This window comes from Leiobunum rupestre, chromosome 1 (genome assembly GCF_980474605.1).
Source record: "Leiobunum rupestre chromosome 1, qqLeiRupe1.1.hap1, whole genome shotgun sequence".
In the NCBI taxonomy this organism is placed as follows: domain Eukaryota; kingdom Metazoa; phylum Arthropoda; class Arachnida; order Opiliones; family Sclerosomatidae; genus Leiobunum; species Leiobunum rupestre.
This window is the reverse complement of record NC_143384.1, coordinates 69,660,756-69,675,234: the sequence shown is the minus strand read 5'-3', so window position 1 is coordinate 69,675,234 and position 14,479 is coordinate 69,660,756. Positions and strand designations below refer to the sequence as shown.

Here is a 14,479-nt window from a genome sequence, read left to right as displayed (position 1 = left end):
AGCCTGGGAGAGTCCATTATTTTCAAAAAACCAAAAATGAGGTGGGGAAGGGTAGTGATAGGTAATAGTGTAATATAATGACAAAATTGGTCTAAAATATAATAATTCAATAGTAAATCTCTCATTTATGGAAATTTAATACCTTATAGACAATCTTTTATAGGAACAGATTTAAATCAACGATTTAAAAAAAATCATTTGATTAAAATCGCGATTCAAATTGCTGATTTAAATCAAACCACCCTGACTTTTAGTAAACAACATGCCTCCGAGAAAATGAACTTGGTATTCAGTATGTAAAGCATTGAAGCTTAGGGCTACAGCATACCGTTACTTAAGAGCGAAACTCAAGCAAGTCAAGTTTTGAAATGTTTCGAAACAAGAATCATCGAGTGTTTTTACACAAGACTCGCTTCATTATTTAAGTTTTAATGTTGTTTAAATCTTCTTTTTAGAATATTTATATTATTAGATTATTTTTTTATTGCAATTATTACAGATAAAAAACTAAAATGTCTCAAGATGGGTTTTTTTACTCGCTTGATTTTTCTCCCAGGTAGCGTAGTGTAATCCCTTGTTTTCACTCAATAAGTGCTCAACACTTTTCGCCTACTGTTATAGCGCAGATTTCTTTGATAAACGTCAGGTGAATGCGTCGCTACTCGGTCTACAACAACACCCAACAACCACTCATTTCATTTTCAAGATATGCGTGCCAAAACAGCTGACACAACTGACAAGAAAAGTGACCTCAAGACATTCCGGAAAAAAATCCCCAAAACTAGTTTCACGTCCGAGCTAGGTTAACACTTTAGACCGTAATAAGGTCTTCCGCGCAGCAACAAGAAAGAATCTTAGAGACTAGGTCCAAAACCATCGAAGCTGGTTGAAGAACTTGGAAAACGTTTGCGGAGTTTCGAATGACCATAGACGAAACCCCAGGGATCTTCGGCCCCCGAAAAAATTGGAAAGATGAGAACGACAGAATCGAGCTTAGATGGCGCTAAAAACGTGCAGCGAAATAGTTCAACCCGTGTCTGAGAGATGGCGTCGCTGTTTGCCATTCTTTGATCTTTTATTTGGTCCGGCGTCAGACTGGAGGAACCGATTGAGGCAAAGTAAATAGCAACTTTCCCTTCCTTATATTACAGACGTAGCCACCAAACTACCCAAATGAAAAACCTTCTCCAGGGACTTGGCTAAGACCAAGGCCTATTGTAGAAGAAAAGAAAAGTATTCAAAGGAAACTATTTGTCTACTATCATGCATTGAGGTTTGTTTTAAAGAGAATAAACTATCCTGTCCAAATGGCTTCTCAAGAGTCGAGAGCTTTAAGTTTACTGCAGATGACAATTCCACCCTTTCAGTTGAAATATTAGTTGGCGGAGCCATAAGTATGATCATAATTACTCCACAAGTATGATGATACTTCCCAGTCTTCTCATTCAAAATTATTACTGAGAGCTTTAAAGCAACTGCCGGCTCTATCATTGCCACCAGTATTATGAAAAGGCCCCTGTTATTAGAGATGTTAATCAATCTATCCGATTCTTCGAAAAAATGACTTTAGTGGAGAGCGTGGTGCCATCTATTAATGGGAACGTAAGCGAAAATTCAAAACAGCAAACAATAACGTCGTCAGAGAAACATTATAGAGTATTATATTTAGACAACTTATACTCTACTTACGTCATTAGTGGACTTTAACCTAAATTATATATCCCATGTAACAATATTGTTTAAAACTACTGTAATTTATGTTATTGACCCATTTACAAACGATTCAATCAACGCGAGGGGTACCTTTTGGGTCAAAATGTAGCTTAACTATCTTGTTTTGATTACGACGATAGCGACATCTGTTGAAAAAAGAGCTACTTGACGTCTAGCCGCTAGTAGCCGTCATTAAGGAACGTAACCAGCTGCTAAACCTAATACTAAAAATCGTAATTTTGAACTACCACTACTGAAATTAGTATATACAGGGTGTTTCAGGAGTCAGTACAGTAACTTTGAGGTGTAATAGGGGTTGAGTAAAGATGTATGACTGTCTTTGTCGCGATCCTCTGCGTCGAATAGGAAAAACGCTAGAGTTTGGCCTAAAAACGCCTAAATGTAAGCTTCAAACGAACATCAGAACCCAGATAGAAAACCGGTTTTAAAGGGGTAGTAGGAAATTTTACTAGCTGGGATTGAACCCGGCTCCTCTTGTTGCGAGAAAATGCTAACCAGACAGGGTTGAATAAAAAAACAGATGTATCCGGTGGTTTAAACCGGTTAAGACCACTAATAAAAAAATTCTCAAATTGCTTATATTACATTTTTGTGCAAGACAGTACCTTTACATTGTGAGGTATAGCAGGCTTATTTACCCGCTTTAATACCATAACACGGCGGCGTATTTTCACGTGCAAAATTAATTTTAAGATCCCCCAATTGCTTATATCTAGCCCTCATTACTTCGTAAGACGACGTAGCAGACGACAAAAAGTGAAGGTTAAGTTGTAGTTTCGTTTTGAAATAAAAAATGCAGAGTATTATATTAGAACTGCATTTTTTATTTGAAATAAATAGTATTTAAAATTTTCAATATATCTTATTCATTTCTCAATATTTTTTATTTAAACCAGTCTGGCTGGTTCTTGGCAACCCTGTCACCCCACAATATTGTGCTTAAACAGGCAGGAGGAAAACGGAGGTTCTAGTTTCAACACCCGAAACGCATTTTCCATGGCGATACTGAACATAGTGCGAGGGTGAGACCAGGACCTGCCGAGGATAAACTTTTAATTTTCCAAACCCATATTTACTTATTTTTCCATTCCCAAGTAATTTCCCTGAAAGACCGAAACGAATTTAAATAAGAGAAAAACAATTTTTCCCATTTCTTTTTGTTTTCGTACGACGAGTTTGTTTCGCTGGTATAGAAACGTCAAAGAATTGAAATAGATATCCCATAACAAATCACACTAGAGGAGTTGACAGCGCCATTGAAACCGACGGCTTGGCGATCCGGCCCAAAATATCCCAGTAGGAGACTTCTTTGGGTTTTGTTTCCCCCGACAAAAAAATATGAACAAGCAAAGATGTAATTACATTAGCATAAGGTTTCAATTGGAAAAGAAATAATATTTTCCACCGCCAGGGGGGGCGCCTTGACGAAACCCGTAACACGAAAGTAAATTTGGAACAAATCCCTTAAAGGTATAAGCCGGCGACGAGAAAGACAACGGACCACCACGCCAATCTATATACGAACATGGATATTTGCAATCTACTAGTTTCGTTATACGGGTGACAGGGGGCGATAGGGTCGCCAAGAGTGATGACGCGGACGAGACGAATGATGGCTTTAGTCCCCGTAATGCGAAAGTGTCGTATCCCCATATTTTTCAAGCGGGGTTTCTTATTCTTATTTGACGTTTTTATCCTAACATCCAGGTTTTTTTTCTTCAAAAACCCAGACACATCGGGTTTTATTGGGTTTTTTTAGGTAAAAATTTAGGCTAACAAATTAACATTACAAAAATCGACGTATTTTGACTGGCGATATTAATAAAATTTAAGACATTTCTAGTAAAATCTATGAACCATATATTTAATTTTTTTTAATAAACATGTGTTAAAACTAAAATAAGTGTCAACTGAGTCTTTCTTATATAAAAAACAACCCAATTTTTTAAAAAAGGTGGGTTTTCTTAAATGGGTTTTATAGTGGGTTTTTAAAGTGGGTCGTACCCAAAAATACTACTACAAAACTACTTTAGGAGCTACCATACCTAGAAAAACTACTATAGGAACTACCTTACTTGGTAAAACTACTATAGGAGCTACCATACTTGGTAAAAATACTATAGGAGCTACCATTTTTGGTAAAACTACTATTGGAGCTATAATACTTGGGAAAACTACTATGGGAGCTACCATACCTGCGAAAACTACTATGGGAGCTACCATACCTGCGAAAACTACTATGGGAGCTACCCTGCCTGGAAAAACTAAAATAGTATTTACCAAACGTTGGAAAACTACCAAAGAATATACCCTACCTGTAAAAACTACCATAGTATCTACCATACCTGGGAAACCTATGGTAAAGCTACTATAGGAGCTATTATACCTGGGAAAACTACCATAGTACCTACCATACCTGGGAAACCTATGGTAAAGCTACTATAGGAGCTATTATACCTGGGAAAACTACCATAGTATCTACCATACCTGGGAAACCTATGGTAAAGCTACTATAGGAGCTATTATACCTGGCAAAACTACCATAGTATCTACCATACCAGGGAAACCTATTATGGAAGCTTTATTGCCTGGAGTGACCACACCCGAGTGTGAAAGGGAGTCTGGAAATTTAAGTTACAAGCTACAATTTAAAAATAATATTCCTATTTGGACGAAATACCCATTTGATGCCACACAATTTTTAAATCAGGATCTTCCAAACTTATGACGTTTGGCTTTACAGAATTAACGATGAAATAATAAATAAATGATAATAAATAAATAAATGATATTCTTGTTATTGTAACTTTGATATAAAATTATGAATGGCTTCAGTGGAAAATAATTGTAACTTGGAGTCAGAAAATTTGCGTATAAAAGTCCAATGACCGTGTAACCACCTTCCAAATGTGGAGATATTTACCTACTACCTACCAAATGTGGAAATATTTACCTACTACCTACCAAATGTGGAAATATTTACCTACTACCTACCAAATGTGGAAATATTTACCTACTACCTACCAAATGTGGAAATATTTACCTACTACCTACCAAATGTGGAAATATTTACCTACTACCTACCAAATGTGGAAATATTTACCTACTACCTACCAAATGTGGAAATATTTACCTACTACCTACCAAATGTGGAAATATTTACCTACTACCTACCAAATGTGGAAATATTTACCTACTACCTACCAAATGTGGAAATATTTACCTACTACCTACCAAATGTGGAGATATTTACCTACTACCTACCAAATGTGGGGATATTTACATACTACCTATCAAATGTGGAAATATTTACCTACTACCTACCAAATGTGGGGATATTTACATACTACCTACCAAATTTGGAAATATTTACCTACTATCTACCAAATGTGGAGATATTTACCTACTACCTACCAAATGTGGGGATATTTACATACTACCTACCAAATGTGGAAATATTTACCTACTACCTACCAAATGTCGGAATATTTACCTACTACCTACCAAAGGTTAAATTTTTAAAGCACGCGAAGGAATATTTACAAAGCATTTTTGCACAGTTATTTTTTGTTCAGAAACGTGTTTCCAAAAGTCAGTGAGTGCCTGCGAAGAATCATGTTTCAAAATTATCAATATAGGGAGAAAGATGCTTCTTTGTATAAGATACATAAATTATAAACTGAGATAAACCAAGGACAGTAGATACAGGGACGAGAAAGCAGGGAAAAAAATTTCGATTTTAAACGTCTTCATATTAACGGGGAGTTAGATGTAAACAAACCGCGGCCATTGTTAAGACGTGGTTCACCATGGACAGTATTATTGTAGTTAGTTTTTACCATTTTGATGTTAAATTAAAATTAAAACTACGAGCGTAAATAAAAAATGCCCATTTGTTTTGAACACTTAAGCCTCATCAAGAACCGCTAAAACTAGGTGACCGCCATTTTTTTGTTTACATCTAACTCTCCTCGCGTTTAGGTCGTTTTAGGTAATATATTCCAACAGAGGCCGCCAATACACTTTCTCGTCCCTGTATCTACTGTCCTTGGATAAACCTTTGAATCTTAATAGGCATTGCCATAAAATAGGCTACTCTTGTTGAACTGGTTTTTATGTAACTTATTCGTCATCAAACACGTAGAAGTTCAGTTCCGTCTATACTTAATAAAACAATGCGTAAGAGGGTGGCAAGCCCTTCATGCCACGCGAGCCTACAGCTGCCTAAATTATCTATTACCGTTAACCTCAACAAGATTTTATTAAAGTGGAAACCGAACCAGGCATACTTAATTACTGAAGTACGTTGAGATAAGGATTTTAATATCGGTGACTCCGCACTTTAAATAGTTAAATTTTAAACAAAGTGCAAATGCACTTAAAGCTTTGGGAAATTAAGTTGGCATAAATTAGTACTTTTGTAGACTTTTTTCTCTCAAAATTAATTACCAATAAAAAATTAGTTTAAAAAACGTTCATTTTTAGCAGTCCTAGAAACATTACAATTTAGATAGGTTTCTTTTTAAATAAGTTGTGAAAAGGCTCGGGCCACCTACTACCAACTTGTTATTTTACATGACCTAATATCTCAGTGAGAAATTGAACTATTCGGACCAAACCAATTTATCCTTATGTCCTGGGCTTATCGTAGTAAAACGTCATCGATACGTCACCCGTGACGTGGCAGCGGGATCAAAACAAGAAAGGCAATGTTACTGTATAGAAAGACCTATTGAACAAAAAACTAATTTTTTTCAGTTAGCGCAATTTCGCCCTGAGAGAAGTCGATGTTTCGAAAACTCCATCTAGAGTTCATCTCCATCTATTTCGCATCGGTTGTTAAGCTCCGGGCGAAGAAGCCCCTATCTATGGTTGCGGATTGGGCGAGGAAATTGAAAAATGGATCTTCACTCTATATGAAGAATTTTGCTAAATTGAAATTCGTGTAACGGCTTTTCGGCTGGCAATAAATAACCTACGCTCTATTCTCGAGTTACCAGATTTTAAATTTGAAGCGTGTCTCGGTTATTATCGGAAAAATGTCTCGTACATTTTCAGAGAATGTTTGAATATAACTTAGGGTGGGGTTCAATTTCTTGGTGGTAGAGTTTCCAACTCGGAATCATTGAATTGGGAATAATACTGCTAGAATTACAATTACGATTTCGGTTGCCATGGTTACGCGGGACCTGTTCCGAGAAGACTGTACGAAATTCATCTTTATAGTTAGGCGGTAGTGCCATCTATATTTTTAAAAGTTATATGGCTAAAAATAAATAATTATTAGCTAACTCACCGTAACTTGAGTTAAAAAGGATCGTGTTGACAGAATAAAACTATTTTTAAACAACTTCAAAGGTTTGTGTGTTACGAGTAATCATACTTTTCAATTTCGCATCAGATTCGCGAAAAAATTCAATTGCAATATAGTTGCCACCACTAGAGACAGATGCCGCCACGGTAGAACGATAAAGTTGATAAAGTCTCCTTATTGAACGAAATTGGTCCCGCGCCAGCCAGATTACACGAATAACAATCTAATCAAATGGCACTTTTAGTTTTGTCAAAAGTGTATAATATACCTTCCACGAGAGAAGTAATAATCTAAGTTATAGTTCTAGGTCATTTTCAATGGGCTCCAAATTTACAGTTTGTATTATTCTGCCTAAAGATATAAAATACAAAAATTACACTGGTTTGGGATATTTATTTAGCCCCATTTGGGTCGGCGGTGGCATTGCGCGAAAATCGCCGGTGGCTTTAATTTTTTTTCGGCGGCGGCGGCGCTAAGGAAAAATGTCCCCTTTTGAAAATTTGGAAAATGAAATTCCAAAATGTTTTTCAAGGAAACAAAATAAGTTACATAGATAATCTCAAAAATAAAACTTGGCGGGTAGGATCAAAATTTATCGGCGGCGGCATCGGCGGAGCGCTGAAAAGTAAATAAGGAGGTTGCGGTTAGATCGGCGGCGCTAGTTAGGCCAGCAAAAGTTCCTATTCGCTAGCGAAACGGGTATAGGCGGCGCCACTGTCGCTACCCCTGCAGCTTGGTTTGTCTGCGTACTTTGTTGATCAAAACAAACGATTAATATGGCGGATTGTAGGCGCAGAGGTGGCATAAATTGCCTTTTTGTAGTAATACTGCCTTTAAAAATATTACAATTCGAGTAAATGGTGAGAAAAGAACGTTGGAGTTATCGTTTCACAATTTTCCGAAATGCAAAAATCTTTTTAATGTGTGGTTAACTAATATAAAATCAGGGAAGATGCCTAGTTAGTGGGCACAAATTTGCAGCGCCCATTTTAAAGATAAAGACTTTTTAGAAAGAAATGGTGAGACACAAATTTTACTTGTTATTACTGATTTTTAAGTTAATATTATTAAATATATATCATAATAACTGTCATTTAGATGAAGATAATTCAAGAGACGCATGAAATGCAGTGCCATTCCAAGCAATAATTTACCATGTAGACTTATTACAAATCCACTGTAAATAAATGAAAAGAGAGGACCCTACGTTTTGTGAATCGTTTTAAAGGTGATCTGTTTTATTATATACTGCAAAATAAGGAAATGCTAATGAATTAAATTAATTTTAGGTCAAGCCGTTCGATTGTCATTATCGCTGGAAAATATTACATTGAGGCCCACAAAATTATGCGTTAAAAGGGCAAATTTTTCTATTTTGTATTGGACCCCAATTTTCCTATCTTTGCCACCCTGATGGTTCGGTATGAGTTTTCGAGTTGATTAATAACATTTCGAGCTATTGCCGCAGATCCCAATATGATTAAAAATAATACTGTAAATTCAAATGGTTTTATTTTTAATACTTATTTGCATATCTTAACATTTTATTCACTTCTATTGTAATTTCTAATTAAGTGGTTTCTTCAATGAATTTAATTGCATTTAACTTTGAATTCATTCTATAATACATTTGTTTTTGCCTTTTTAGTTAACATGGCTTTGAGTAGAAAATTCATAACATAAATAGTTCAGTTCATTTGTTATCTACAAATACTAATTGGTCAAAATTTAAAATAGGAACATATAACTTTCCTTGACTAGAAGTGTAAATTTAATTATAACTTTTCTTTAACTAAAACTAAAATAAAAATTATATATTTGGACAACGTTTTTCTTCAAATATTGTCAATCTCTCTTAATATCAATTAAAAATAGCCCTTGAGAGAATAGACAAAAAAATGAAAAGGCCTAGCTGAATTTTTCCATAGTAGTCTCTACAGTCGTTAGCCAGTAGATTCCTTCCTTTCCAACTTAGTTATTTTGTGCCACTTCCTCTTCAATTAATATTATCTTCGCTACAAATGGACTCTCCACAAATATTTCATCCCCTCTAAAAGCTAGAAATAAATTTTTGAGACTAACTAAGTGACCAAATAAGAGTACATAAACCTTTTTGAGCCAGGCAAATTTAACCCTCGCAACTCTAACCATTTTATTACCGTACAATACCGAAGGCACAGTTAGTTCTTTTCCTTCATTTTACCCCACTTCTAAAGTCAGAAAGTTGGGATAGCTCTCAGTATCTTTATATATAAAATAGACCAGCAATTTACTGCATGTTTGCAAAAGCCTGAATTTCTAGAAAAATAAGTAAAACAGATTACATTAAAGAATTGGGTTTTAATAAAAAATATATTTACCCACTATTGCATGAACAATGGACACTTTCAATGCTGTGTTTTCCATCACCAACTTCAAATTTTGTTTTAAGCATCCTCGCACCTTATTCTATGGATAAAGACTACTCTCCAATATACTTAAAAATTTCAAGCATGGAGCGATTCACTAATATACCAAATAAAATTATTTAAAATACATTATACATTATACAAAATGCTGAAGATACTAGTCTATGAAATTAGAACCATCTGGGCTTGATCTAATGTGAAGATAATAATAAATTTCCTACATACCTTTAAAACTTTGAAACTGATCCCGTGAGGACCCGTGTATGAATTCTCCAAGGCCTACTCATAGTGTTATTAAACTCGAATATTTATACTTATATTTACTAATTCAATACCTATTGACAGTTCAAAATTAATAAATAAATGTCGTAAATACACCTTTGTTAATACAAAACATTCGAACACGCTTTAAAAAATATGCTAATATCGTTAGTAAAATGTTTTAATTGATGTTATAAAACGCGCATTTTCGCATAACGCCATTACCCGTATCACCCAAATATAGTTCTAGGCAGTGTGACTAGGTGGCGCAGCTGTAGTTTTCGGTGGCGAATAAAGAATTTCCCCTAGAACCGTCACGCGCAACTAACGTAGCTCTACATTCCGACATTTATCGGAAATTAAAATTTAGGATAATATTTCTTCCTACTGACGTCGGGTTAATTTGACATTATAGTATATCCTGTGGATTTTATTAAACTTATCAGTTCGTATGTTTTAGTATCTGAACTGTTGCTTGAATTGTCATTTATCATTTCAATAGATTAATAATTATTCTTCGAAGACTTCGAGGATTATATTTAAAAATATCTGCAAATTATAAATAACTTCAGCAAAGGCTTAAAAGTTAAACACTATTTATTTAACATAAACTTTAAAAAACTTAAAAAATGAAGTTACATTTATTTTTAAACCATCTTACTTAATAAATTTTACCTCTCCCCTATGTCCCCTAGGAGGGGTTATACAATCACCGTGTCTGTCTGTCTGTGTGTGTGTCCGGCCTGCGAACGCGTTCGCATTTTCGGTGCAAAGCTTAATCATTGCGTACGCAGTTTCTCGAAATCTCTGCGTTCGCAGTTGCTAGGAATTAAGGAACGAAGTCGAAGGGTTGGCAAAACCACCGTGCGACGGTGAGCGTTAGCGGATTAATTTGCGGTTGGGTTTGGTTATTTTTTTCGTTAACGTTCACCGTCGCCAGAGTTTTAACTCTATTTGAATGGATATTTCGTTATTGTAATGTTTATGTGTAGGGTGTGAATGTTGAGTTTGTGTTATGCCGTTTGTGTGTTGGGTGTGTTCTGTTTGTTCTTGTTGAGATTGTGTTTGTTGTGTTATGACGGTTGTGGGTGTTGAGTTGGTTTTTGTGCGTGTACGGGCGTTTTCTCTTCAACTTCTTCTGAATGACTTTTGGGACGGACCGAGTGCTGAGTGCTATGGCAAACTACCCAACTTCCAATGGCAGGGTTTCCACCAATTGCTCACGGTATTCGTCTTAGTATCTATTTGCGATTTATTGGCGCCGGCCGGGAATAGAACCCGGGTCTGCTAAGTGCCAGAGATTTACTCTAACAACTAAGCCACCGACGCTCGCTAAGCTGCGGTGTTTTTTAAAAACAGCTTTGGCGAAAGTCCTTTACGCTGTTATAAAGTTATTAACGTCAATTTATTTTATAACATTTTAAATATTTATGAATTAAATTTATCTTACATTTATAATTTTATAACTAATTTATGAATTAATAATTCAAATGTAAAATACGATCATGACCGCCTTGCACATAGAAAGGTCCCTCTTAAATTTGGTGTTGGCGACCAAATTATTTTTATCAAAACAATTTTTTTGAAATTGGCCATTTTTCGCGTTTTTCGCAAAATTGCGGTGTACGAGCTGCATAGAGGGGTGCACTTATCATTTATTTAACGAAATATTCCACATCCAAATTCAACGAAATTTTCAAATAAGCACCTTCTTGAAAGGCCTCTGTCAAATTTGGGGTTGGCGACGAAACTATTTCTACCAAAACTAATTTTTTTGAAATTGGCCATTTTTAGCATCTTTCTCAAAACTTAATATTTAAAGATCCCCTCCAAAATTACCAGAAATTTCGACAACTTTTTATTTTTAGGTTTCAAAGAACTTAATATTTAATTTTCTATTCTTATTTTTTGTGAAATATTTTTGAGATGAAATATTTCAAATATTAAAAAAAAATAAACAGATAGTTTTAAATTGAAACCATAATTTTTTTTAAAATAGTGTCTTGGCCTTTAATAAACACTCAATTGAAAAGCAGTAATGCCTTCCCCTTGGCGATTTTGGACGATTAACAGGGCAAAGTATTACGCTATGCAATCGGACATCGATTTACACGGATAAAAAATTAAAAGCAGACTTGAAAAAGCCAGAACTGTCAAAGGAACTCGAAGCTATCATTCTTTTATCCCGATTAGCAAATCTGAATTAAAAATATCTCGCCTCTCGGGCGAAGAATCCTTTTTAAAAGTTAAATTATGTGATGAGAACTTGGCATTGGACACACGATCCGAATTTATTCCTGGACCGTATGTTGCCATAGTTTTTGACCAAATGCTATATTTTGGGGTTGTTGGGGAAACAAATGACAAATATCGAGAATGACTAATAAGTTTCATTCACCCTCACGGTATCTTAACTTTTATAAATGGCCCAATCGAAAAGATGAGCACTGGATTCCAGAGTGCTAAATAATTTGCCCTGTTAATCGTTCAAAATCGCCAAGGGGAAGGCATTACTACTTTTCAAATGAGTGTCTATTAATGGCCAAGACACTATTTAAAAAAAGTAAATTAGGATTTTAATTTAAAATTATGTAGGTTTTTTATAATATTTTAAATATTTCATCTCAAAAATATTTCATAAAAATTAGAATAGAAAATTAAATATTAAGTTCTTCGAAACCTAGAAATAAAAATTGGTCAAAATTTCTGGTAATTTTGGAGGGGATCTTTAAATATTAAGTGCCACCCCGCCTAAGCTCACGCACTGAAAAAAAAATCGTTTTGGTGGAAATAGTTTCGTCGCCAACACCAAATTTGACAGAGGCCTTTCAATACGTAAGAAGGTGCTTATTTGAAAATTTTGTTGAATTTGGATGTGGCATATTTCGTTAAATAAATGATAAGTTCCACCCCTCTACCCAGCTTGTACACCGCAGTTTTGCGAAAAACGCGAAAAATGGCCAATTTCAAAAAATTTGTTTTGATGAAAATAATTTGGTCGCCAACACCAAATTTAAAAGGGACCTTTCTATGTGCAAGGCGGTGCTTCTTTGAAAGTTTTATTGAATTCTGAGATGGACCCCTTTGTAAAAACGATGTTTTGCGCTACCCCCCAAACAGCTTTTATATCAAAAACTAAAGCCCATATCGTAAATTGGAAGCCAAATTCGAAATATGTAGGTCTTTTTACCTAAGAGAACCAATTTCCATATTTTGAGGAGCTTTACGAATCATGTTACTGAAAAATGTGTTTATTAAGTAAAGAAACTCTAGCCAAAATGCATAAAATTTCAAAAAATCATAACTTTTAAAATTTTTGGAATTAGCCTGCTAAACTCATATTTAGGCTTCATATTTAGGGTAAATAAACAAGGGAAAAAATTTTTGGGCGAAATCCATCACTATCGGGCAACAACGCTTAACGATTTCACGTGGAATGACCCAATTGCGGAGATATCTTTAAGGGTTGTCTCGAGAAATTAATACCACCAGGGACAATTCTTCCGAGGAGAGGTTTATTTTGGCTTGCCAACTTGTTTTATAATAGTTCTAACTGAAAAATCCTTAAAATGTATTTACCACTTATCAATGACACCTCGTTTACTTTTTTGGACGCGGCCATATTTATGTGGTAAATTTCCAACTCCAGAGAGGCACGCTAGATGGCGCGCTGTTTGATTAGCTAGACGAAAACGCGCCAATATTTGTATGCTTGCCTTACAACTCCTTTTGAGGGTTATTTCTCGATGATCGTATCGAAACTGTATTTAATTTAACGTAAACTCCTTCCCCCTGAAATATTTGGATCCGTTCAATATCTCATTGGTCCCGTAAAATGGACGCGATCGAAGCGAACGCCGGTGACGTATTTCCTTCCCGCCTCTGGTGCCAGGGGAAATTCAACCTTATCGACAACTATAAATAAATATATTCTTGATCGTATTTGATCTTATTAATAGGTTTAGAAAATCATTATATTATGTATTTTCGAGAAACGAATAGCGTTAGATGAAGGGAAACTTCTTTCGTAAGAAATGTATGATATACTTCTGGTTTAAATAACGTCATATTATATTAAAAGTACGGGGAAAATAAACTTTTACAATTTCCATATCTTTAAAGTGTTGGCTCGACGTGAAGAAGCTTTTTTTTCAACAGATGTCGCTAACGTCGAAATCAAAACAAGATACTTAAACTACATTTAGACCCAAAGGGCGGGACATAAAAGTACCCCTCGCGTTGATTGGCTCGTTTATAAATTTTACAATAACTTAAATTATTGTAATTTTTAGCAATATAATTTTCTATGGGATATATAATTTGGGTTAAAGTACACTAACAACTTGTAAGTAGAGTATAATTTATCTAATTACAATAATTAAACAATGGTTATTGTTTCGCTATTGAGAATTTTAGATTCCTTTTTCATTTAAAGATGGCGCCACGCTCTCCAGTAAAGTCGTTTGTTTTGAGGAATCGGATAGATTCATTGTCATCTCTAATAACAACGGCCTTATCATATAATGCAGGTGGAAATGATATTTTCGTAAATTCCACGTTCGTTCTATTTTTGACTTGCAAACGCCTGTAAAAGGGTTCGAGTAGAGATAGACTAGTCCTCAGGGAGAAGCCTACTTTCCTCCTCTAGTTTCACTCACTCCATCTAGTGACCGAATAGTAAAAGTGGTGAAGGAGGAAAATAAAAAATAATTTTGCTTTATTATCAGATAATCATTCAAAAAGATTTTACTGAAAGTAGTTC

General features: G+C 35.1%; 1 protein-coding gene and 1 long non-coding RNA gene across 2 annotated transcripts in view; one reads left to right on the top strand and one right to left on the bottom strand.

Annotated features, from left to right (window-relative positions):
- LOC149966212 (glutamate receptor ionotropic, NMDA 2B-like) overlaps nucleotides 1-14,479 on the bottom strand; it is a 236,744-nt gene that overhangs the window by 43,123 nt on the left and 179,142 nt on the right. The gene's annotated exons all lie outside the window — the stretch shown is intronic.
- On the top strand, nucleotides 7,759-8,613 carry LOC149966213 (uncharacterized). The gene is made up of 3 exons (XR_016480262.1): nucleotides 7,759-8,067; nucleotides 8,147-8,276; nucleotides 8,338-8,613. It is a non-coding gene; the product is annotated as an uncharacterized LOC149966213 (long non-coding RNA).